Source organism: Spinacia oleracea, chromosome 5, assembly GCF_020520425.1.
Source record: "Spinacia oleracea cultivar Varoflay chromosome 5, BTI_SOV_V1, whole genome shotgun sequence".
In the NCBI taxonomy this organism is placed as follows: Eukaryota; Viridiplantae; Streptophyta; class Magnoliopsida; order Caryophyllales; family Amaranthaceae; genus Spinacia; species Spinacia oleracea.
This window is the reverse complement of record NC_079491.1, coordinates 96,516,477-96,535,404: the sequence shown is the minus strand read 5'-3', so window position 1 is coordinate 96,535,404 and position 18,928 is coordinate 96,516,477. Positions and strand designations below refer to the sequence as shown.

At 37.5% G+C, this 18,928-nt stretch overlaps 2 long non-coding RNA genes across 6 annotated transcripts; one reads left to right on the top strand and one right to left on the bottom strand.

The window, feature by feature from the left end:
• The first annotated feature begins 1,307 nt into the window (after window positions 1–1,307).
• LOC110779787 (uncharacterized) lies at window positions 1,308–7,704 on the top strand. 5 transcript variants are annotated; one of them, XR_008920987.1, is made up of 6 exons: window positions 1,308–1,524; window positions 5,576–5,636; window positions 6,035–6,150; window positions 6,285–6,419; window positions 6,732–6,788; window positions 7,449–7,704. It is a non-coding gene; the product is annotated as an uncharacterized lncRNA (long non-coding RNA). The 5 variants fall into 5 exon arrangements; XR_008920984.1 differs by lacking the exon at window positions 6,285–6,419 and having other exon boundaries at window positions 1,310–1,524; window positions 6,035–6,265; XR_008920986.1 differs by lacking the exon at window positions 6,285–6,419 and having other exon boundaries at window positions 1,311–1,524.
• Window positions 7,705–11,514: 3,810 nt separating this feature from the next.
• LOC110779786 (uncharacterized) lies at window positions 11,515–16,036 on the bottom strand. Its single transcript, XR_002531229.2, has 3 exons — window positions 15,708–16,036; window positions 14,622–14,713; window positions 11,515–11,726 (listed from the first exon to the last, which is right to left on the bottom strand). It is a non-coding gene; the product is annotated as an uncharacterized lncRNA (long non-coding RNA).
• Between the last annotated feature and the right edge of the window lie 2,892 nt (window positions 16,037–18,928).

Genomic DNA, 18,928 nt, shown 5'->3' with positions numbered 1-18,928 from the left:
TTGAGAAAACTTTGATGGGTGGTTGATACGAAGTGGTGTTAGAAAGAGGTCCACCATTGTTGGTGCAGTTTTGAAGATCAGGATTTATATTTTCTGGGTTTTTCTTTTTGAACTTTTTATACATGTTAAAGATGTAGTCTGGAAGTGGGCTTGATTACAATTCTCAACTTCCATTCGAGTGTTATTTGTATAAATTTCTGAAATTCTCAACTACTCTTTGCTTTACCAGTGTGAGATGAGGACTATGTGTTACATGTTGATAGTAATAGTTGCGCATACTTTCATCATGGGTGATATTTGTTGTTAGTGATACTTTCTGCTACTTGATACTCAATTTTGAGTGTTGATGGTTAAAATATATGATTTACCTTTGTAACATGTACTTCGTATTATTTGAAGTTTAAAAAGTATTTCACATTCTAAATTATTTTGAGTACTGAAATGTTTGTTTTACATGAACAGGGTCTAACCCCGACTCTGATTAAGGCTGGGTGCCATGGTCTTCTTAAAGAGGGAGCCTCATATCTCTAGAACAAATGGAAAAGACTCTGGCTGGTAACTTAATATCCACTTAATATCCACTGCACCACCAATATTGAAGAAAGGCTTAGCTGAAAGGACTTTGCTGAGTTGTCAGCTTGATTAGATTCATGGTATTTTCATCTCTTTCTCCATGTCCTTTTAGCAATGGTCTTTCTAGCTTGGATTTCTTTGATAACATGATTTCCCCTTTTTATGTAGATTTTATATTCAATTGTCTCTTTGTATTTCTTGGTTGTTAAAAGTTCTGTATTGTCTTTCAACAATCTAATTAAATCGTCATATCAGGTGGCTTGATTTAAAGCTCTCTTGTGTTCATTTCTCATATTGGCCATATGTTCATGCTTCGCTATTTCTCCTGTCCATTCTTCCTACAAATTGATTTCTTCTGTCCTTTAATAAGTTGTCTGGATTCAGAATTGCCTGTTGTAATAAGTTGACAACACAATGTCTTGTCTGTTAGATGTTAATAGCACCATCATCTGATTTTCACTTTGTTTAATATGTAGGTTGGGATATCATCTGGGGACACTAGTACAAAACTGACCTTATGTAACACAAAATGGTAACATTTTAAAGTTGCAAAATTATTCGATGTATACGTAACACTTTAGTAACAATTTCATATTAGGTAACCCTTGTTTATAACAGTTGATATTAGGTAACACTAATTGGTAACACTTTGATATAAGGTAACACTTGTTTGTAACACTTTACGATTCCATTTTTTAACTTAAGCGCTAATCCCCAAATTTAACAATTCATGAAAAAGTCAAATTGCCGCTAAAGGGAAAAAATAGAAATTGGGCCAAAAAGAATTATGAAACCGCCCGCAATAAGGAAAAAAAGTCAATCTCTTTCCTCTTCCCAGCAACGATCGATAATTCCTTAGGTTTAATCAATTCCGTCTCGCGCAATTCATCAGAAAATCGATCGTCTCAATCGTGATATTGGGTTTCATCGAATTCGTGCTTCTAATTTCAGGTATTTTTTAATTTTTGTGGATGTTTTTAATTTTTTTTGGTTATTTAATCGCTAGTTTTCAAGAATCAATGAATTGTTACAATCTTTATTATAGCGTTTATTTTTTTGATTGGATTCTGGATGGTTATTGTCTTTGTGTTTTATGTAGTGTTAATTTTTTTTTTTTTTTTGATTTCTTGATTTGCTATTTGGAGTTTGGTTTGTTGATTCTGAATTTTCTTGTGTGTTATTGTTTTCTTCATTCTCTTTCTTTAATTTAGAAGCTACTTTGTCGGCCTTGTGGCAATTTGGTACCAAATAAAGTTTTCAATTATACTAGTGTTGGAACTCTAAATCATAAACTTCTGAATGTTGAAAGGTATCATTTGTTTATACCATTGTTTGCATTCCCAGTTGCTGATTTGAATGTAGATAAATATCTATCATTGTCTGCACTGCTGATTTGAACTTCGCAAAAGGTACTAAATGTGGTTATCTGGTACTGATGAACTCAAAGACTGCTAATGTTAAGTCTATTTGTTCTGGTTTCATCCATTAGATTCTTTGAAATTATGTCAGCTGCTCTGGTTATTGTCATGTATGTGCTACTTTCTGCAAGTATATTAAGGTGAGATATAGTGAATTCCCTAGGAGGATGTATAATGCAATACTGGTCTACTCAATATATCAGTTCCAGGTTATTCCTTTGGTTCACATCCTATTCCTTTGATTTGTACTTCGTATACAAAATGCGAAGTATACATTAGGTGTTCCAGATTTGTCCATTAAACAAACCTAGGCTATGTGAATTTTTTTTAATACAGTTAAGCAAGTTGCGATGAAAGATTCTTTCTTCTCTTCAACCATTAAACATTTATAACCTTTGAACTTTTTAATTTGATGTAACTGAGAGGACTTAATTATGAAAGGTTGACCCTCATTAAGTGATCTTTAGCAATCCAGAATAGCCCGATTAGTAATACATGTTCTTAATTTGTGGAGATCACAAAGGATATCAGTTAGTCAAAGTTCTTTTTAAGTGCCTCTTTTCCCTTTTATGAATTATGATTTTTTGTCTGTGCGGCTGCTCGGGCAACAGGGGCTCCACTGAGGTAAATTTCTACTATTGACCGAATTTAAGAAAGATTATACGAGGGAATAGATCATGTAAAATCTGCAATACTCTTTTGGTTAGTTTGTAGTAAGAATCTGTACTTGTATGAGATACAATGGGTAAATATGTCTTGCAAATAAGTTCCCTGATCTTCTGAGTCCTGCCTGCTGTGTTGGAGGGTTCATTGCACCATGATCAAACACCAATCAAACCTTAATTACTCGTTTTAAGTTTCTAACCGTAACTAAAGTATCCTAATTTGATAAGTTACTGGTTTTAAGTTTATAACTTTAATCATATGCAAAAAGATTAATCCTTTGAAGAAAAAGATTGACCCTAGAGAGTAGTACTGTAATGAATCAAGTGTAAGGGAAGGGCATAATAGGTAGCAAGTAATATTAGGTAGAAGACAAATTAGATAGTTGTAGTAGAATGGTTATAAATAAGGGCACATTAGGTTAGGAGAGGTATGTTGAGAAATTAGTAAAGCTTAGGCTTTGGAGAGTTGTGACCTCAAGTCACTAACTTGGAGATTGGTGGCCTCAAGTCACTACCTTTTATATTCCAATTTGTGTTCTTCATCCTTCAAGCAAATTAAATATATTTTAGTCATTAATTTTCTGCTCAAATTTATCAGTTCATTACACTTGGTATCAGAGCGGTACAGTTCTGGGAGGGATTATTGATCTGATTTTTCTGAGTTTCAAAAAAAAAAAAAGAAAAGGGTTAAAAAAAAAGGGGTTAAAAAAAAAAAGAATGGAGTTCAACAGATCTGATCCGAAATTTCAAGAGGAGTGGGATGAGATCTTCCAAAAATGTAAGGAAGATCTGGTGAAAAACATTATGGAAGGTCTTTCTCCGATTTTTTCTTCGTTCCGGCAAGAATTGAAGGAATTAGGAGAGAAGTTTACTGAAATTAGAGAAGAGATACTCAAAGAGGAAGAGAACCAAGCAGATTCGGAGGTGGTTGAAGCGGAAGTGGTGGAACAGGAATATCTGCAGAAAAGGGGATCTGGAGAATATCCAGCCTTCATCCCCGGCGAAAATGCGGTGGCACCAAATGGTGTAGGGTGTGGAAAAGGCGCCTCATGCCATAATCCAGGCTGTGAGTCCCATTTTTGTCCACGTGGTCACCGTGGCGAACGTAGGCGAGGCTTCATCGTCAAGGATTCGGGTGGTGGGATGAGCGGAGGCCAGGGACTAGAAGGATTTGCTGGTGGCGTGGTTGATGTTCTCAGAGGTGAACGGAAGAAGTGGTTATTTGCGAGGGGACGTGACGAAGGTTGCGGATCTGATGGTGGTCGTGGTTCCTTTAACGGTAAGTGCAATTTTGGTGGTGGAACCACCACTTGCGGTGGCCTGGAGAGGGAAGGAGAGAGATTCGTGAAGGGAGGATCAGGAGCAGCTAGTGGTTCTGGTGGGGGGCCGGGTTACTCCGTGAGTGGCTGCCACTGTTCTGGTGTCACCGGAGGTATGACTGGAGGCAAAAGATGGTGCTTCAATGGAGAATTCCTGAATATTCCAAAAAGAGTGGTGTGTGGGAGGAGATTTGCTGAGTTGCTCACTGGTTTAGAGAAGAAGACAAGTTTAGAAGATGATGTTAGTAGGGGTAATACGGTAAAGGGGCTTATTGTTGACCAAAACAGATTATATGAGGACAAGGGAGTTGGTGGTGGGACCATACTTGCTGCTCACCACTCATCATTGGGGAAGATTCCAGAGAAATTTAAAGAAAAGGGTGAGTTGGAGCTGGGTAACATCAGATTTGTGATGGAGAATCTTGGCATATTAAGGCCAAACATGAATGTGTTGGATTGGCCCATGTTAGCAATTGTCAATTTAAAGCCCACCTCTTCCAACCAATTTCTAAACCCATTTTACTCCACCCATATTTTAAAAGAAAACCCTTCTTACTTCCCAAACCTCACACTTACAACTCCTTCAAAGGAGGAACATTACAGCCCACAGAGGCTGATTATAAACCCAACCATCCCACCTATGCTCCCAAATCCATGTTTGACTACTCTCACTCAAAACCCACTTTCCCCACCCATAATCATTTTACCCAACCTCACTCACTTCATGACTGCTTTCCATAATCTTCATGTTCATTTCACCCTGCAACCAGAATCACCAAGAGACCTCATCAACCAAGACCTTGAGCACCAATGGAAGCCAGGCATTAGACCTAGGAACGATAAAAATGACTACTACCAAGGCTGGCAAGTCAATGCGAATTACTACCCACCTTGAGGACAAGGTGGAAGTTTAGGGGGCCGGTATTGTAATGAATCAAGTGTAAGGGAAGGGCATAATAGGTAGCAAGTAATATTAGGTAGAAGACAAATTAGATAGTTGTAGTAGAATGGTTATAAATAAGGGCACATTAGGTTAGGAGAGGTATGTTGAGAAATTAGTAAAGCTTAGGCTTTGGAGAGTTGTGACCTCAAGTCACTAACTTGGAGATTGGTGGCCTCAAGTCACTACCTTTTACATTCCAATTTGTGTTCTTCATCCTTCAATCAAATTAAATATATTTTAGTCATTAATTTTCTGCTCAAATTTATCAGTTCATTACAAGTACCTGCAGAACAATAAACAAGTTGTCAAAAACTATCAGTCCTAAATCCTAATCATTATAAGGTAATGTTGCCATGCTGATTAGAATTAGTTTATGGTTAAATACTCATGTTTAAGGCATTAGTAGCTGTTAGGTCTGGAACTCTAGATGCTAGAACATATTTGAGAGTCTATGCTAACTTCCAAAATCAATAATTTACAAGGTCCACTGATATAAATCACATGATTGATAACGGTTTAGCTTTCTTCTTCAGTATAGCTTCGGCTAAAGCAGAATTTTGTCCTGCAAGTCGCATACTGGAAAAAGTTTTAAGATATGATAAGATATGAATTCATTCAAGGTTTGATATTATAGTGGAATTTTTTGCACTTGTGCAGTTTTGAGTTATGTGGTATCCAGGTGCTCGGGCAGCAGATGAGTTGCGGCGGCTTCACTGAGGTAAATTTCTACTATTGCCAGAATTTGTGATACATCAGGTATATGTGTCTTGCAAATAAATATATAGAAGAATTAAGATTTAAGATGTTAAAGACCCCTGGTTCCACTGATACCATGCTTCACCGCACTTAAGAATTAAGATGATCATAATCTTTCTCTCTTCTATTTTGACACTACTGTGGGCTCTGCCAAGGTGACTCGATGACAATTTAATTGGCCTGCCTGCCATTTTCAATACTTTGTCTTGCTTGTGATCATGACGATGCTTAAAATCTCAACTTGATGTTTTTTGTGTTACTCAACCAAATATATAATGTATGTTCTTCTCATTGAGCTTCTCCGGCCTTAACAATCTTTTAATGGTTTTTTGATACTTCCGTATGTTTGAACTTCTGCAGATCTTACTTCATTGCAATTCGGATGATATACTCTTGTGAGAAATTCAAAGGAACTATTTGAGAATTTCGGGTTTCATGATATACAGCTTGTGCTCATCGGTCTCATAATCTTTCAGGTTTTGGTCAATTCCAATGAGCGATGCATCTTTTTCCATGGATGTGTTGAGGAAATTCAACTATTAATGCTTCTTGAGCCTTTCGGCATTATTGCTGACATTTTAGTTCTTACAAGTATCTCTCTCGTTCGCAGACTCTTATTTAAGTCTTCTAAAGCATGGATGCCACTGGTGTCAATATCGATTACAGCTGCAAACAAAGAAATTAAAAAATGATAGACTTAGATAATGCATGCTAGGTTCACTTTACAGCCTATAAGAAATCACAGGTAATGAAAGATCAGAAAGTTTATTCGCATGGCTTACGTGACATTTATATAATCAGATGTTGAATTTTGCGGAGATTACATTATTTTTTTAGTTCTTCATCAGTTACCCATCTTAGAGTTCTGAAAGAGAACAACTCATCTTGTTAATTGTTATTGGCACAATCCAAACACTTGCATAAGTTTCTTCCATGAAACTTCAATTTACGTGTCCATGCATAAAACTTGCTGACATTACTACTTACTTACTTGCTCAATTTACCTTTCCCAATATTAATTCTGATTCACATTATGGTCTACTGATATCCTTTGTAGTGAGGTTAGCCATTACCATTTAGCAGAAACTACACAGAACATTCAGAATTCCCATTGGTAAGCTAGAAATTGTTATAGTTGTTTTTTAGTTTTTGTAAAAAACTATCAATTTTGGGTTTTGTGAAGTATTATTTTGCTGTTTATTGAATTCTAAATGGTGGATTTGAATCTGGGTGTTGCGAATTTGAAATTGACTTGGAAATGTCTCAAAGTGTGCGTAACTCACTTAATTAGCTTGAATTTGGTCTTACTTTTAAATATTTGTTGCACTTTGTGGTAAATTTACTGGTATTAAGCATGGATTGCTATTGTTTCAATTGATTTTAACTTTGGAAATAATAAATTCATAATTAGTGGAGGTTTAGGTGTGCTGCCTGTTTCTGATTCATTTTGACTACAGGTTTAACTTGAGTTTATCGTGTTTTTTTTCTTCTGATTTAACAGTAAACTATCACTATCTTGTAATAGATCATAAAACCATTTTAGTAACCAGAGTTTATGACTTCCTAAGACTGCATATTAGGCAAATAATCCAAAAACTCCCTATATAGTATATCAGTGTTTGGTATCAGGCTTCTTCCTTCTCTTCTTAATCTCATTTTTGAATTATAAGCAGCAGATTATGGATGTTTAACTTCAGTTCTTGTAATGCAATGTCTTGGTTGTGCTTAACATGATTATGGATGTTGGATCTTACTAATTTTATACTTCTTATAGGATCAAGATGATAGATTGGATCGGATAGCAAATGAAGATTAAAGTTGACATTGAGAATCATGCAGACGTAAGGGAAACCAGTTGAAGATGAAAAGATAGAAGACATTTAGTTTTGGATTATACCTTTTAGTTTTGGATATGACCATTTGATTTTATTTTGAACATAATAATGAAATTTTCATAGATCGTACATCAAATACTATTATATATTTGAATTTGTTAATTTGTTAGGGAGCGGGTGTGCTCCCTTCCTTTAGTTGTTTCCTTGTTTGGAACTTATTTTGTGTACGTACTATCTTTTGGTAATAAAATTGCTATTTTACCAAAAAAAAAAATTATAAATTTATTATTTATTATAAATATTATTATTATTATTATTATTATTATTATTATTATTATTATATGAATCAAATGCTAACAAAGTCAAATATTTTACAAATAATTGGTGGGAAGCCGAGATACAATCTGGGCCCCCACCCCTCTAGCTATAGCAAAACCTATCATGGTGAAAATATGAGCAGCAGCACGAGCTCCAATGTCCTGTGTCCTAGAATACTTCTGAATCCGCTTCAGCAACGCAACCGCATCCGTATCCAGCTCCCCTAAAGAAGAGAAAGAGAACGGAAGAAAGCCATAACCAATGGCCCTGCAACGTGCTTCGTACTTGACCCGCTTCCGAACAGCCGCATCTGTCACAACCAAGCCCGGAGTAAAGCCAGACAACTCAGATTGTGTCAAAGGAGATGATCCCGTCAAGTCAACACACACATCACAACCCCGATCCCAAGAGTAGAGCAACACGTCTGCTGGTAGGAGAGCTCCATCGTTCGCTCCAGATAGACCAATATCAACCTCTTTCCGCGCCGAGATCCCAGACCGATAACAAACATCAACAAGTGTATCCCGAACCACATTATGCCGATGTTTAATACCCACGGTGCCAGCACATGACACCGCATGATCACCAAAGATGTCTCCCGCAAAGACCCTGGAGCAAGCAGAACATGGCGTTGTAACAGGGAACAAAGGAACCCCCAACCGGTAACACAAGACACATCGGTAAGCCTTAGCATTCATCGTCTGTCCCAAACCTGATATGGGGACCACACGAAGCCAAGCAGAGGTGTGATCTCCCTGCTGCGATTTCCACAACGCCGACTGTCGAGAAGACAAAGAGAAGGTGGATTCTGTAGATGCAATAACCTTTGTGAAATATATATCTGCCAATTTCTTCATGAGTTTAGGGGCAGCGATCTCACTAGGGTTACTCAGAATGTCATACTCCACCGTTCTACTAAATAGACTCAACGCATCCTCAAATACTCGACCATGACCAACAATACCAACATGTCGTAGAAGCTTTATCTGCAAACCAAAAGACTGCAATCGAGAAGCAAGAAAAGCATAATGACGAACATCACCTGCGGAATAAACACCAAGTCCGCCAAAAGAAAAAGGTAAGGTGGCAAGACGCCACTGCCAATCGCCAAATCCAGGCCCCAAAGCAGTAACAATACGCTCCAAGGAAGATCGAAGAGCCTCATCAAAAGTGCGCTGAGCCGCCTCAAAGATACCAGGAGGACAAGTACGCAAAGCAAAGTAGAGTTTAGAAACTCCGGTACATGCCCTAAGTAACAATAGTTCACACTAAGGATCATCTAGCTGAGCAACCTTATCCATAAGCCCAATGGTCTTGGTCACCCTCTGCATCACAAGCTCACCACTAAAAACTGAATTGGAACTAGCGGGACCACCTAGCAACTTAACACCATGCAAAGGACGAGCAATATCAGGTGGAAAGACCCCTAAAAGCCTGCTTCGAGGGTCCTCTGTAGGCCAGAAAACATCGGTCTTCTCCACGTTAAGATGCAACCTGAGACAAGGCCCATCCTCCATAATTAACTGCAGAACCTTCCCAACCACCAAGGTGTCACCAATAATAGTGCCGTCATCCAAATACCATGCCTGAAGACATACATCAAAAGTGTCCCTGATTTTACAAACCAGGGGCTGTAAAACCAAAGCAAAGAGCAGAGGACCAAGGGGATCACCCTGCTGCACCCCCTGAGACGACCATAACGTGTGCTCTCCATAATAAAATCTGGCTGGAGTAGAGTAGCAGAACTCAACCCATCGCGAAATGCCCGGACAACGAAGTCGAACCTCTCGTAACATGGCCGCGCGATCAACTAAATTGAAGGCATTTTGAAAATCCACCAACAACATTGAAAGACCCACATCAGAACCCCGATCCTCAATCAACCTGTTCACAGCATGAAGAATTGCCTCACCACCCGCAGATACCCTGACACCAAATTGGAGACCATCAAAATAAGACCAACCATAACAACACCAACCTTCGAAACCAGACGTTGCCAAACAGTACCCACAGCAATAGGACGAATACCCCCACCGGGCTTGACAAGAGGTGTGAGGGGAGCACTAGCAACATACTCACCCAAACTCATAGGGAATTTCCCAGCTAAAAAGAGATTAACCACCCCAGAAATGGAGTCAACTAACTCATCTGAAACAGCCACAGCAGCACCACTCAAACAATCCATAATGTGCTGAGCTCGCAAACCGTCCCTCCCACAAGATGTGCCACGAGGAAAGCTCCTAATCCGATCCAAAACAACAGCAGAAGTAGCCTTGAGTTGATGGTGATCAACATGAATATCAGGCAAGGACGGAGCTGGAGAAGAAGGGTGTTTGGAGTGTAAATCCGCAAGAGTGGCCTCATTATAAGGCGCAACACCAGAAGAGGAAAGAACACGGACTGCAGCAGTGTAATGACCATCACAAATCTTCCTACGACACTGCTTGATATTACGCTCTGTTAAATTAAGATCCCCATCAACATCCAACAACGCAGGGGATCCAGCTGCCAAAGCTTCCCGCAAAAGCAACATACTACCACCCGACTCACTCCAAGTACGAATAGCATTACCAATGCTCTCTTCCTGTCGTTGCCGCCTGACGGCAGAAGAACACTCGCGATTACTCCTCGGACTAAAGGTCCTAAGGATACACAAAGGCAACACGAGAAGACTAACCCAACAAGAGATGTCGTCAGGTTTGCAAATCACCTTATCAAGCGCGCCTTTCAATACCCGGGAAAAACCCAAACGACATTTAGGAGGGATGGATTTCACGGTGCAAAGACGTGTAGAAAGCAATCTGTCAAGAAGAGTGACGGTAAAACAACAATCAAGCTCTTGCACCGTAGTATCCACATGACTAGGTGCATCGGAATTGAGTTGCGGTTTAGAAAGACCATAGAGCACAAACCGAACAACACCATCCCCATTATCAGGCGGGGCCACAAAATTAGAACCTACACCATGACGACATTTAGAACGAATAGCATGCGTCTTAAAACAATCCCCGCAAAGCCAAATCCCCATACGATTATAGCCAAGTCAGTGGTAAGAGAGTGTCGTGTTACTGCTTTAGCGGCATCATCACTACAATGACGATCACGAAGATGAGTGATCAAAGAGCTCCTAGTAAGCCAATTTCCCCCGCCATCTTGACACCCATTAAGACCCACAAATGGGCAATGAAAACGTACCATATTAGAAGGCATTAGAGAGAAAAAAGGTAGCCAACACGAAGCGAAACACTAGAGGAAAAAAGCTCAAGTGAGGGCTCATTTTGAAGGGTTAAGTGCGGGCTTTTACATGTGCAGCACATGGCGTGCCCGCACTTGATGTTTCTCAAGTGCTGCCAAAATATTGGCAGCACTTGAAGTATCAAGTGCTGCCAATTTACAAAATGAGCCCGCACTTGACAAATTTGGTGCTGCCAATTTTGCAATATGAGCCCGCACTTGACAAAGTTTGTGCTGCCAATTTTGAAAATGAGCCCGCACTTGACAAAATTTGTGCTGCCAATTTTGGAAATTACCCCGCACTTGACATAAAAATTGGCAGCACAAGCATAAAAAAGAGCCGCACTTGATATATAAATGAGCCGCACTTGATCCAGAAATTTATTATATAACTGATATCCCTGCTTCATATATTATACAATTAGACCACGCCCACTAGTTAACCTCCATACATCACATAAAAATAGTATCCAATTATATAAATAATTAATTATAAATATAAAAATTGATTACATTACAATCCTCTGAAAAACTAGCATCCATAATCTAAGATTCACTACAAGAAAATATCAAAGACAATAAATGGTAATGAAGTTTGCCAACTTTTCTCGAACTTCATTTATCTACTCAATGGTAAAAGGCTGCTCCCTCGGATTGTTGAATACCTAAAGAAGATCGACCACCGAGAAAAAAAAAAATATGTTAGTTACATTATAAATATTATGTGGTACATTAATGTAAGACATAATTTGCTCACAACAATGAAATGATGAACCTTATAATAATAAAAAAAAATGGCTTATTTCTCTCCTAACTTTCAACCAATCAACCTAAATAAGTATTTTAAATCTTTTAGATGTTTATTATACTTATTTTTATGTTTCAAACACTCTTTCTCACCTACTTTGGTCATGTTATGCACATTTAAGGCTCATTTGTTCATTATAGTTCAAATTTTGACAAAAATGGCTTATTTCGCTCCTAACTTTCAACTAATGAACTTAAATAAGTATTCAAAACCATTTACATGTTCATTAGACTTAGTATAATATTTCATAGACTTATTATCACCTACTTTGGTCAACTTATACACATTTAAGGCTCGTTTGATCATTGTAGGTCACTTTTTGACTAAAATGGCTTATTTAGATTCCAACTTCCAACGAATGAACCTAAATAAGTATTTTAAACCCTTTAGATATTTATATACTTAGTTTTATATTTCAAACACTCATTCTCACCTACTTTGGTCATGTTACGCACATTTAAGGCTCGTTTGTTCATTATAGTTCATATTTTGACTAAAATGGCTTATTTCGCTCCTAAGTTTCAACTAATGGACTTAAATAAGTATTTGAAACCATTTACATGTTAATTATACTTAGTATAATGTTTCAAAAACTTATTCTCACCTACTTCGGTCAATTTATACACATCTATGGCCCGTTTGATCATTATAGGTCACATCTTGACTAAAATGACTTGTTTTGGTCCTAACTTTTAACTAATGAACTTAAATAAGTATTTTAAACCTTTTACATGTCAAATATAATTAGTTTTAACTTTCAAATACTCATTCTCACCTACTTTGGTCAAGTTATACACATTTAAGCCTCATTTGATCATTATAGGCCATATTTTGACTAATGGCTTATTTTAGTCCCAACTTTGAACTAATGAACCTAAATAAGTATTAAAAACCCTTTACATGTTTACTAGACTTATTTTAATGTTTCTAAGTCTCAATTCACCTACTATGGACAAGTTATGCACATTTAAGGCTAGTTTGTTTATTATAGGTCGTATTTGACTAAAATGGCTTATTTCGCTCCCAATTTTGAACTAATCAATCTAAATAAGCATTTTAAACCCTCTACATGTTTATTATACTTATTTTAATGTTTCTAAGATAATTCTCACCTACTTGGGTCAAGTTATACACATTTAAGGCTCGTTTGATCATTATAGATCACATTTTGACTAAAATGGTTTATTTGGATCCTAACTTTCCACTAATGAACTTAAATAAGTATTTTAAACCTTTTATATGTCAAATATACTTAGTTTTAAGTTCAAATACTCATTCTCACCTACTTTGGTCAAATCTAATATACATATATAAAGGAGGCATATTTGCTGAATTATTAGAGCGCCACCTAGGATTACTAATGGTTTCGGCCAATTAAAAATAAGATTTCTAATTTATTTTTGAATTAAAAAAATCGAGTGCCACGTAGATAATTAATTAGGTGCCACGTAGATATTTAAATTAATTAATTAATTATTAATATATACAATTCCATCCAAAATCAAACGCTTATAATTAAAAAATAAATCTAAAATAAAATTCATCCAAAATCAAACACTAATCTAAAATAAAATTCAATCCAAAATCAAAAATTAATCCAATATTAGAGCGCCACGTAGGAAATCTAATGGTTTCAGCCAATGAAAAATTTCATAATTATTTTTGAATTAAAAAGTCGAATGCCACGTAGATAAATAATTAGGTGCCACGTAAATATTTTTATTAAATAATTATTAATATTTCTTATATACAATTTCATCCAAAATCAAACACTATAATAATTATAAAAAAATTCTAAAATAAAATTCAATCCAAAATAAAAAAAATCAATTTAATCTAATATATAAAATATAGCAGTTGATATATGTAGGAGTTTTATTTTAACGTAACAATTTAATAGAAACCGTGCATCACACGGGCTAAAATCTAGTTATATACATTTAAGGCTTGTTTGATCATTATAGGCCACATTTTGACTAAACTGGTTTATTTTGGTCTCATCTTTAAACTAATGAACTTAAATAAGTATTTAAAACGCTTTACATACTTAATTTACTTAGTTTTATGTTTGAAATACCCATTATCACCTACTTTGGTCAAGTTATGTACATTTAAGACTCGTTTATTCGTTATAGTTAGGCTAAAATTGCTTATTTCGCTTCTAACTTTTAACTAATTGAAATTAAATAAGTATTTTGAACCCTTTACATGTACATTAGACTTTGTTTAATGTTTCAAAGACTCATTCTTAAATATAAATTCAACTAAGGCCAAAGCCGACAATCAGTGACAATCAGCAACCTGGTTGAATCGCAAAGCAAACACCAACAATCAAATTGAAAGAGCAAAAGTCCATTCAGGCATAAAATCACATTTATTTGTCACTGGAACATGGAATTTCCATTACCCCTATAGTGCTCAATTACAAATTAATAATAGTAAATAGATTCATAACATGGTTACTTAAGAGCCACAAACTAAGCAATGCAGATGGAAATTCCAGTAGATTGAAAAAAGAAAAGCAGCTTATTTGGATGTTTCAATTCACAGTAGATTTTGACCTAAGGCCTCTTTACAAATTGTATGAAGAAATGCCAAATAAAATGAAATTGTGTGCATGAGGCCTTAATGCGCATAGTGTAATAACAAACCACGAGGCAAAATGGCTTTATATGCAATACTAATCAGCAGACATTGTAAGGCAACAACCAAAAGGAGAACAAAAACCAACAATAAACTGTCATTCACTTACATTTTACAATTATAAGTGAGTGAAGTCTTGGCTAAACTTTGTTTTTCTTCAGCAAATGTTGAAACACTGCCTGTGGTAGGGCTTTTATCCATCTACATTCAAGACAAAAGACAGATTCAAACAACCAAATATACCAACTGAAACTAGGCATATCCATCTGACAGTGTTACCAGCAGCTGATGCAGACCCCACCCGATTAAACCCAAGTTACTCAACTAGGCCAACATCAACAACCATCACTCCCTCGTATCAACCACCACCTCTATCATTGAACCTCAAAACTGATCACTCCTTTAAATATCATTCTACTAAATCAGGACTTTTCATCAAAATTGATCACGCCCTTAAATATCATTCTACTAAATCTGATTTTTGTTGGTTTGATTGTACTTACAATAGCTAATGCCATAAAGTACCACAAAATACTTATAATTCATTCAAGTCACCAACGAAGTATACCCCGTATAGCATTGTCCTCTTTTCTATTATGTGTTACCAATAATTAACACAAGAGAAATATTTCTCTATTAATAGCACTAGAAATAAACTTAATTAATTGCCAAATGACAGTTCTCGCACATTCGCAAATTCTTCACAATTCTAATTACAGACTCATTTTTGTTACAGACTGTGGTAACAAAAAGCATACTCTCACTCCTCTTCTTCTAACTCGTGAAGGACCCACTCCATTATAGAGAATGCAGTTAAAACACTGATGGCTACATGGGAAGGAGAAAAGATGAGAAAAAAAGCTACAAAAATAGGTGATGTTGTTCGACAATCACTTGCTAAATTAAAGGAGGTACCGCTGAGGTAGAAAAGGATTCTTTCATTTCTCATATAACCAAGAAATTAATAATGAAATCTTAAATTACAAAAATGAACAAACTCCCAATTATATTGAAAATTAAAATTCAATCAAAGCAGATCAAATAATGAAATAAATTACACATAATCAACAAAATAAAAAATAGAAACATTAAAGATTAACCAAAAACAAAATAAATAGGAAGTTAGGGTTTGCAAATTGGGAGTTTTGATTTTATTTAAATTCAACTTAATTGATGAAGGGAAATAGGAAATTACCGATCAATAGGGTAGCAAGGATGAAAAACCCTCAGCCACCATCCTCCGCCACTGTGGCGGTGGCGATACAGAGTAGTGACGAGAGAAAGATGGAGCAGGCAAGAGAGATAATAGCACAACAAGCAGGGCAGCGCGACAACAAAACAACTACGACAGAAGCCTCCGTGCCGTCTGCAAGAGCAATGGTGGTGGCAGGTTACCGGCGGAGAAGAAGCAAAGGGAAGAGATTGAGGGTTTGAGGTAAAGAATGAACGACAGTTGTTTGAGGTGAAGAGAGCTGAGAGCGCGAGAAAATGAGCATTTGTTTTGTGCGGCTCATTTGTGAAAAACCCCGCACTTTACTTTAAAGCCCGCACTTGGACTCAAGTGCTGCCAATTTTTTAAAATGACCCGCACTTGGAAAAATATAAATTTTTTGTTTTTTTTAGTGCTACCAAGTGCTGCCAATTTACGAAATGAGCCGCACTTGAAGAGAAGCACATGACGATTTTTCTACTAGTTAAACAACCCCAACCACGGACAAGAAATCCGCAGCGAACAGCTTACTCCACTGCCTGCTTGTGGCTAAAGTCCTATGCCACGGGCAAGCTGCACCTAACTTCCTACAAATTACAATTCAAAGCTGCACACACACTGTACTTCACATTCGAACTACACCTCACAGCCACACACACACTCCACCGCACAACCTAGCGCAGCACTGCAAACAGTGACACCAACTCACCGCAAAAATCCAATACTCACCGCAAAAAAAACAATACCACAACAGTAACCCACCAGAGCAGCACCTACGAACCACCTCACCAACGCCAAACACCACACAACACAACACAACGCACCACCACCGATATGCCAAACACCACACAACACAACGCACCACCACCGATATGCCACCCAACACAACGAATCAGCATTGAACCTCCCCCAACACAACGAATCAACACCGAAAGTCGAAAGTCGATGAAAGTCGCTGTAACAACTCCACCGTAAAGTCGATGTAACAACAGCCGCGAGTCCGACCTGAAACCGCACCGTTACTGCACCTTAAATTCGAGTAAACCGCACCGAAAATGCACCGGAACTGCACCAGAACTGAGCCGGAAAATCGTGGAATCCCCCTCAAAAACCGCCTACAACCGTCGCCTGAAACCGTCGCCTGAAACGCCTGATCCCTGCGTTGCCGCCGTGTATCCGCCACCGTGTAATCGTCGCCGGAATTATGGACGTTGAAATTGCCCTAAACGCCCATAATCGTCGCCTAATCGCCTAAACCTATTATTAGTAGTATTATTATTATTATTATTATTATTATTATTATTATTATTATTATTATTATTATTATTATTATTATTATTATTATTATTTATGAACCAATTTTGTAGTATTTGTTAAATTATTATATTTAATGAAAAGCATTATTTTGCAAGTGTTACAATAGATATTAAAAAGTGTTAAATATGTAATGTTACTTAAGAATATAAAAGTGTTCCTAAATAATGAACAAGGTGTTACGTTATATGGTGAAAGTGATACCTGCTGTTGTGGGGTTTTTCCGGGAGACTAGACTTGGAGGTTTCCGGTAGCCAATGTTAAAGCAAGAGTATATTTTTTAGAGAGATAAAGTAGAGAGAAGGCAGAGCAGTAAAAGTTCTTGATTGTATTCTGATTGTGACCCCTTTTTCTAGGGAAATGGAGCTTTTTATAGTACTAGGTTATTGGGGGAATGACCTAACATTCCCTTCATATGATTGGTGTTAGGTTATGATACATATGACAATTCATAAATCATGCGGAAACAACCATTAAGCCAGGAATACATATTATTTACACATAATCATATAGCATAATTTAGATGCATACTCTTTGTTGCGTGCCTTCCCTAGCTGCGCCCGAACCGAACAAGAACAAGTCTTTTAGGACTCCAAGTGTCGTCCCTCCGTAGATAGTCCACAGCACGTCCGGATCCGCCTTAAGATTGACCAACTAGAATCGCCCTTAAGGTACTATTATTTTCGGCTAAATGGGCAAGAGTTATGGCTGATTTTTCTGCTTAAAAATCCTAGTTTTGAATACTTGAAAACTTATATATAAATAATGACCCCTAGGCCCTTATTTATAGAGGTATGGAAAAGGAATTGTAATCCTACTAGGATGTGGATTTGTTAATTAGAACTTTATTAGGACTCTAAATAACAAAGCAATTCTAATAAGATTAGGATTTTAATCTTCGCACGAATCCCAATAGAATTAGGATTTCCGGCATACGCATCGCACAAGCCGTGCACCCGCGCAGGCCTTGCGGCCCACGACAAGCGCACAGCCCATGTGCGGTGCTGCGTGCGCGCGCGCGCGCCCTTGGCTGGGCCTGGCCTTGCGCTGGGCCTGGTCGAGGCGTGCGTTGCGTGCGGCTCGCTGGGCGATGGCCTGGCTTCGTGCTGGGCCTTCGTCTAGCGGGCCTCGTCCGATGCTAATTCGTACGATACGCTTCCGATTAAATTCCCGATTCCGGAATTCATTTCCGATACGAACAACATTTAATATTTCCGATTCCGGAATTAATTTCCGTTTCGAACAAATATTTAATATTTCCGTTTCCGGAATTATTTTCCGATTCCGATAATATTTCCGTTTCTGACAATATTTCCGTTTCCGGCAATATTTCCGATTCCGGCAATATTTCCATTTCCGATAATATTTTCCGATACGTACCATGTTTCCGTTTCCGGCAACATCTACGACTTGGATAATATTTATATTCCCGACACGATCCATATTTCCGTTTCCGGCAATATCATCGTTTCCGGAGTATTCATTTCTTGGTTGTGACGATCTCAGCTCCCACTGAAACCAAGATCCGTCGATTCCGAATATCCATAGATGGAGTATTTAATGCCATTAAATACTTGATCCGTTTACGTACTATTTGTGTGACCCTACGGGTTTAGTCAAGAGTAAGCTGTGGATTAATATCATTAATTCCACTTGAACTGAAGCGGCCTCTAGCTAGGCATTCAGCTCACTTGGTCTCACTGAATTATTAACTTGTTAATTAATACTGAACCGCATTTATTAGACTTAACATTGAATGCATACTTGGACCAAGGGCATTATTTCCTTCAGTCTCCCACTTGTCCTTAGGGACAAGTGTGCATTTCCTAATTCCTTTGTCGCTCGATGCTTGCTCTTGAACATAAGGTAAGAGTTGTCATCCTTATTATGTC